This window comes from Erythrolamprus reginae, chromosome 9, assembly GCF_031021105.1.
Source record: "Erythrolamprus reginae isolate rEryReg1 chromosome 9, rEryReg1.hap1, whole genome shotgun sequence".
NCBI classification, from domain to species: domain Eukaryota; kingdom Metazoa; phylum Chordata; class Lepidosauria; order Squamata; family Dipsadidae; genus Erythrolamprus; species Erythrolamprus reginae.
This window is the reverse complement of record NC_091958.1, coordinates 8876383-8884526: the sequence shown is the minus strand read 5'-3', so window position 1 is coordinate 8884526 and position 8144 is coordinate 8876383.

Sequence of the window (8144 nt, the reverse complement as noted above, 5' to 3'; positions counted from 1 at the left end):
CCCAGGCCGGCTGCAACCTTTTAAAACATGCGCGCCGCTTCGCAGCTGTCTCCTGAAGCCGAACGCGGAAGTTAGCGTTTGGCTTCAGGAGACAGCTCCTTGGCGCTTGTATCTCGAATTTGGGCTTGTAAGTAGAACAAAAATATCTCTCCCCTCCCAGCTCTTATCTCGAGTTGCTCTTAAGTAGAGCAGCTCTTATGTCGGGGTTCCACTGTATATATATATGTATCACATGTTTTCAAAAACGTGATAAACATTTTCAAAAACACACACACACACACACATATATTTGTTTTCGTAGATTTTCACGGGTATATGTATGTAGATTGTTCTGAGTTCAGGTTTTGCCCCGTGTAATATTTTGAGTGTCTATGCGACGTTTCGGTGAAATCACATTCACCATCATCAGGCTGAAGTTTTAAGCTTCGTGCTGTTGTAAATATGGAATGTTTGCAACTGCCATTTCTTCTTTATATATAGTGTTAGAGGTGGAGATTTGGTTTGAATGTAGCAAATAGATTGGGTGACTATGTTTTAGTGATTTGATTGGTTGGTGGAATCACAATTACTTGAAGGATTGACATGGTGATTATTATAAAATGTTTTTTTGTTTAAGGCTGGTTTCCAAATCTCTGGTAGGCGGGACGTATCATCTCTTTTATTCATGCAGAGGGGGTGTTTCTCAATCTCTATTGCTTCCATAGTACTGTAATTCTTCTATATAAATTTTCTGTTTTGGAAAGTAATTTAGTTTTTTCAAAGTCAATTTCGTGACTTGTTTTTTTAATGTGCTGGACAAGGGAGGAAGTCTTTTCTTTTTTAACTGCATTTTTATGTTCTGCAATGCGTGCGCTCACTCTTCGGTTGGTTTGTCCAATGTATGTGGCTGCAAATTTTTTACAAGGGATTTCATAGATTCCTTGGTGTTCTAGTCGGATTTTATCTTTTGGGTTCCTTAGGATGTTTGATATTTTTTGGTTAGTGACAAATGAAGTTTTGATATTATGTTTGTGCAGAATTTTACAGCTGGGAAGCTGCGCGGCTGTTTTAAAAGGTCACAGCCGGCCTGGGGGGCTTCCCAGCACCCCCCCGAACCCCAAACCCGGAAGTTCGGCAAAAGTTCGGGGTTTGGGGGGTGCTGGGAAGCCCCCGAGCCCGGCTGTGACCTTTTAAAACAGCCGTGCGGCTTCCCAACTGTCTCCCGAAGCCGAACGCCAAACCCGAACTTCGGCGTTCGGCGTTCGGAGACAGCTGGGAAGCCGCGCGGCTGTTTTAAAAGGTGACAGCCGGGCTGGGGGGCTTCCCAGCAACCTCCCGAATCGAACCCGGGGTTCAGAAAAATTTTGCCTCTTCTTACGAACTTTTTTCGAGTTACGAACCGGCGTTCGGGAGGCTTCTGGGAAGCCCCACCGCCCGGCTGTCACCTTTTAAAACAGCCGCGCGGCTTCCCAGCAGTCTCCGAACGCCGATTCGTAACTCGAAAAAAGTTCGTAAGAAGAGGCAAAATTTTTCTGAACCCTGGGTTCGTATCACGAGTTGTTCGTAAGACGAGGGGTTCGTATCTTGAGGTACCACTGTATATCCATTGTAAGATAAAATACAGGAAATAGTATAAGGGCAGACTAGATGGACCATGAGGTCTTCTATGTTTCTATTGTCCGCCAATAGGGCTATTCTGTTCCAAAGTCCCACTGCAGTGGAGTGTTTGATTCACATTGAATGATTATTTGCCATCAAATCATTTTCAACTCTTAGGGACTACATATATTATCTCTCTGATAATCTATCCTTAACATGTTAAAGCCCATCTCTCGTTTAAAACAATGCTTTTGCGCAGTAACAATGTGCTACAGCGCTATTACATTTCAAAGTCAAAATACGCTGTCAGATTACAATATAATATTATCCACTTATATCCGTAAAGGCTGGCTAACAGATTTGTTTTACTTATGATCATATAAAGAATGGTTGCAGGAACTGAGTATGTCTAGTTTAATGAAAAGAAGGACCAGGGGGGACATGATAGCAGGGCTCCTATATAGCACGGGTTGCCACAAAGAATTAAAACTATTCTCCAAAGCACCTGAAGGTAGAACAAGAAACAATGGATGGAAACTAAACAAGGAGAGAAGCAACTTAGAACTAAGGAGATATTTCCTGACAGTTAGAACAATTAATCAATGGAACAGCTTGCCTCCAGAAGTTGTGAATGCTCCAATTTTTAGTTTTTAAGAAGATGTTGGATAACCATTTGTCTGAAGTAGTGTAGGGTTTCCTGCCTAAGCAGGGGATTGGACTAGAAGACCTCCAAGGTCCCTTCCAACTTTTGTTGTTGTTGTTGTTGTTACTCTTTCCCTAGACCAGGAGTCCCCAGACTTGGGAACTTTAAGACTTGTGGACTTTAGCTCCCAAGAATTCTCCAGCCAGCATTCATCACAAAGACATCTTGCATAGCTGGCTGGAGAATTCTGGGAGTTAAGTCCACAAGTCTTAAAAGTTTCCAAGTTTGGAGACCTCTGTCCTGGATGTGCTCTGGTATCAGCTTACAAATACCAAGCAGTGGGACTTTTAAATCCTGCAGTGGGACAAATACAGAAGGTGTCAAGAGATTCATAAATAGTTTAATTAGTAAGCAGATCAGTTTTCCTCTCTACTCTGAAGTTAAAATGGTTTGACTGTGTTTTTTAATGATTCTAAAGAAGGGCAGTTTTATTTTGCTGCCGAGATGGCTTCGTTGGTTTTTTTTTAATTGAGCCGGTGAGGAAATGCAATAAAACTTTTTCCCCCCTAAAAGGTCATGTTGGCTATTTGTCTCTTCAGATATGAACACCGCTTGGTTTTCAGGCTGCCCATGCCCTTTATTCTTGAGTGGCAGGCAGGTAGAAAAGGTAGAGCTCATGGAGGGGGTCAATGCTTTGCGAAGGTTGCACATAAAGGGTGACATTTAGAATAGGCATCGACCGAAAACTCTGGCCAGAGGCAGCGTCTTCCTTCTGCATGAAATGAGAGGGACTTCAGCACAAGGCGTCTGGCCATCCTTGACCTTGAACCAGGAAGCTGTGTCCGATTTTATGGCCTTTTTGGGGCATGGCTGTTAAGCAAGCCATGGCAGTTGTTAAGGAAATCACATGGTCACTAAGCAAATCTGGCTCCCCCCCATTGATTTTGCTTGTAGGAAGCTGAGTGGGGTACAAATGGTGATCATAGGACACAGGGATGCTGCAAAGGGGCTTCAAGATCTGGCTCTTCTCCCAGCCTTTTAAGTGGAGGGTCAGCAAAGCCCCCTTGTGGTTGGTTGGTTTTTCCATTTCAATCTGATCCCATTCTGCCATCTCTTTATCTTTAGTTTTTATTTTTACCATTCTATGTTGCTCTCCGGAGTTGTTGGTGAGATGGGCGACATACAAAAAGATGATAGATAGATAGATAGATAGATAGATAGATAGATAGATAGATAGATAGATAGGTAGGTAGGTAGGTAGGTAGGCAGGCAGGCAGGCAGGCAGGCAGGCAGGCAGGCAGGCAGGCAGGCAGGCAGGCAGGCAGGCAGGCAGGCAGGCAGGCAGGCAGATAGATATGATGGATGGGTGGATATGATAGAGATGGATGGATAGATAGATAGATAGATAGATAGATAGATAGATAGATGATAGGTAGATAGGTAGATAGGTAGATAGGTAGATAGATGATAGATAGATAGATAGATAGATAGATAGATAGATAGATAGATGATAGATAGATAGATAGATAGATAGATAGATGCTAGTACATGATGATGATAGATAGAGACAGGCAGGCAGGCAGGCAAGCAGGCAGACAGATGGATATTATGGATATGGTAGAGATAGGTAATGATAGGTAGATAGATAGGTAGATAGACAGGCAGGCAGGCAGGCAGAGACAGACATATGATGGATATAATAGAGATAGATGATAGATTGAAGAAGGAAAGAAAGAAAGAAAGATGCTAGAGCTAGTAGATGATAAATGGTGATGATGAAGACAGACAGACAGGCAGGCAGGCAGGCAGGCAGGCAGGCAGGCAGGCAGACAAAGCAATCTTCTCCTGGATCATTTCAGCTGGAAATTCCAAAATCGGAAGATCTGCTCAAACACCTAAAACACCACATGAAACCGAAATGGATGTATTGGTGCCGATGTAGCTTTTCAAGGAGGTTGGCTAATCTATTGGAAAGTCATTCATCTCCAGTTATTCTTGGGGATACCTTGAACATTCACATTGTAAAACAGATCCCAATAATTGTTGATTTGTGGCTTGCAAACTCCAGAGGAGAAGCCTTCATCTGGGCAAGCTTGGGAAGTTGGCTCTTTCCCTCTCCGTAGCCAGCAGAGGGCACTTTTGTTTGCAAAATATTTTAAATAGTATCTGGGATGCCACAAGGGGAAACTAACTAAGGAAGCCCAAGCAGTGAGATTGTGCGGAACGAGAGAGAGGGAAATGATGGTTAAGCCATCATCGTGCATTGTGACGGCCTTGCAAGCGGCTCAGGAGTGCTACGTCAGCTTGATGAGAGTTGACATGTCAAGAAGACCTTCTGCAGGCACAAGGCGTGATTTGATGCAATTCCTGGCATTTTCAGAAAAGACTGAGCCTCCACTTGCAACAGAATCCCCTACGCAACTAGACTTACAATTCTAGGTTTAGAAGGCTTAGAACTATGTCACCTTAAACACAGCCTAAGCATAGCCCATAAAATCATCTGCTACTACGTCCTTCCTGTCAACGACTACTTCAGCCTCAACCATAACAACGCATGAGCACCCAACAGATACAAACTTAAAATAAACTGCTCTAAACTCGACTGCAGGAAATACGACTTTAGTAACCGAGTAGTTGATGCATGGAACTCACTACCTGACTCTGTAGTATCATCACCTAACCCCCAAAACTTTATCCTTAGACTATCTACTGTTAACCTCTCTTTTGGAGCCTGGAGAGGGTGAAACACAAGCCTACTGGGCTCATCAGAAGTTGGGAAACAGGCCATTTCCAGCCTCCAGAGGGCCTCCAAGGGGCGGGGGAAGCTGTTTTCGCCTCTCCACACATTGAATTGTGGGTGTAGGCACTCGCTCATGTGCGATAGCGCACGTCCATGCTCTTTTGGCACCCAAGGAAAAAAAGGTTTGCCATCCCTGCCCTAAGGTCTAGGATGCCCATGTCTAGTTATTAGAGTAATTGCAAGTCAGGTGGTGCACACATTTAATAAATCATCATCACAATAACCATTCCTGGGAGATTAAAAAAACCCCACCTCCCTATTTCATTTTGTATTGTATTGTATTTGTATTTATTAGATTTGTATGCCGCCCCTCTCCGAAGACTCAGGGCGGCTAACAACAATAAAAAAGACAATGTAAACAAATCTAATATTAAAAATAATCTTAAAACCCCCAATTTAAATAACCACTCATACATACAAGCATACCATGTATAAATTCTATAAGCCTAGGGGGAAGGGAAAATTTCAATTCCCCCATGCCTGACAACAGAGGTGGGTTTTAAGGAGCTTGCGAAAGGCAAGGAGGGTGGGGGCAACTCTGATATCTGGGGGGAGCTGGTTCCAGAGGGTCGGGGCCCGCCACAGAGAAGGCTCTTCTCCTGGGTCCCGCCAAACGACATTGTTTAGTTGACAGGACCCGGAGAAGACCCACTCTGTGGCCTGTTTTATGCAACAGAGGCCACTATTTTCAAGCTGCCAGCCTTAAATATTAAAACCAACTAATCATAAGCCAGAGGAATCTTTACTAAAGGAACGTTTAATAGCAATAACCGTTCCCATTTATCACTATCTATCCATCCTATTTATAGCCATTTTTTCCCCCCAAAAAAGGCTTGCATTATCGTGACACCAAATCGTCGCCAGCCCTCCGAAACGCTGCGGTTGACATTTTTGTGTGTGTCAGATGAGCCGTGACCCTAAAAGTTTAATCGAAACAGTTTATAGCGAATCTCTTTCTGCTCCTAATCCCTCCTAAAAGGATTAGCTTTGTCTCAAAGGTGGGGAGATCAGAGTTGGAGAATAAAGCATCTTTGCAAGAAAGGTTTTCTAATAAATCAATTTTCATCCTCGTTATCACATCAGTTTGACCTACCCACCTTCATTTTCTCCCAGCCTCTTTCTTCCATTTGCAGCCATACGTCTCTGGCATCACCAGTCCTCGGGTTTGATTTAAAGGACATTTTAAGTTTATTGGATTCTGAAGCACATCTTGCAAGTAATTGTAAATGGTAGGTAAAATGCCACTGCTCCATCCTCCACCAAACCTGGCTCCAGTAGTCTGTTTCATTTGGAGATGATGATGATGATGATGATGATGATGATGATGATGATGATTATTATTATTATTATGTCAGTACAACACAGCAAACGAGATCACTATGCTGGATTTCGTATTTCATCACCAGTTGGGCGCTTCCCAAGCACCTAGGACTGAGTGATGTAGCGGCGAATTATGTTTGCCGATCCCAGTAAAGCGGCCTTTTGCAATTGACAGATGGAGATTTTGTCAATTCCAGTGGTTTTCAAATGTCCGCTGAGATCCTTTGACACTGCGCCCAGCATGCCAAGTACCACTGGGACCACTTTCACGGGCTTATGCCAGAGTCGTTGCAGCTCGATTTTTAGATTTTCGTATTTCACTAATTTCTCTAGCTGCTTCTCCTCAATTCTGCTGTCTCCTGGGATTGCGATGCCAATGATCCATACTTTCTTTGTCTCCACAATCAGGATGTCTGGTGTGTTATGCTTCAGAATTCGGTCAGTCGGAAGTCGGAAGTCCCATAGTAGCTTTGCTTGCTCATTTTCGACCACTTTTTCGGGCTTATGATCCCACCAGTTCTTTGCCACTGGTAAATGGTAGTTCCGGCACAAGTTCCAGTGGATCATCTGTGCCACAGCATCAAGTCTATGCTTGTAGTCAGTCTGTTTTTTATTACGATTATTATTATGATTATTATTATGATTATTATTTATTAGATTTGTATGCCACCATTTGAATGGTCACTAACTGAACTGTTTACACTACTACCACTTTTCTTGTAACAGCTCAAAAACATTTTTTTTTCTGTGCAAGTTTAATTTCCTTAATGTCCCACAATTATATTAGGGGTTCGCTGAGGCAGACCATTCGCTAGACTGCTCGGGTGGATAAACACAATAATATGCAATTAAGACTCTCTCTTCTTAATTAAATTGACTGGGAAAGGAGCCGAAACAAAGGTTTCTAACGGCCCAGAAAATAACACTTCGGTTTTTTGTCATTTGTCCACAGCAGGACAATGCTTCTCCAAGTGAGATTATAGCAGCGGAGGAAAAGAGATGGTTAGCCGATATGGAATAATAAGTAGGTTGCTTTTCCAAAGTGCTCAGTAGTTTCCATGAAAATCCTTTTTAAAATATGCAGATTTGAAGCAAGATCCCATCTACTAACTGGAGCCTTCCACAATAGTTCTACTTCCATGCAACTTAAGAAGGACATTTCACCTCTCTTTTTCTTTTTGTTTGAATTTAAATAGTAAGGAGAGAAAGGAAGAAAGAAGAAAAAATTCTCTCTTTTTTTAAAATATAAAATTATCCCATTATTATTATTATTATTATTATTATTATTATTATTATTATTTATTGGATTTGTATCCCGAGTCTGCGGAGAGGGGCGGCATACAAATCCAATAAATTAAATAATAATAATAATAATGATAATAATAATAATAATAATAATTATTATTATTATTATTATTATCTCATATAAGTAATAGGCTAATAAACTAATAAGCTAATTGAATAATAATAAACTGAACAAAAGCATAAATAGTCAATAATAATAATAATAATATGGGGAAACATAAACCTACAGTTAATTCAATATTAATCCTATATTAAGTTAAATATTAAATTCTATATTAATTCTGTATTGATAAATCAATTAAATCCCCATTGTAGCTTAATAAATGATAATTAATCAGGACATTTATAACCGAAACAAATTTCTTCGGACGAAGAAATAAAGGTAGGTATTAACACGGGGGCAGGCGGGCTTTCCCCCCAAAAGCACAGGATGAGGAGAAGCCATCCAAACTGTTGTGAGTGCTCCTTGTCATGTCAGATTCGGAGGAGGATGAGTCA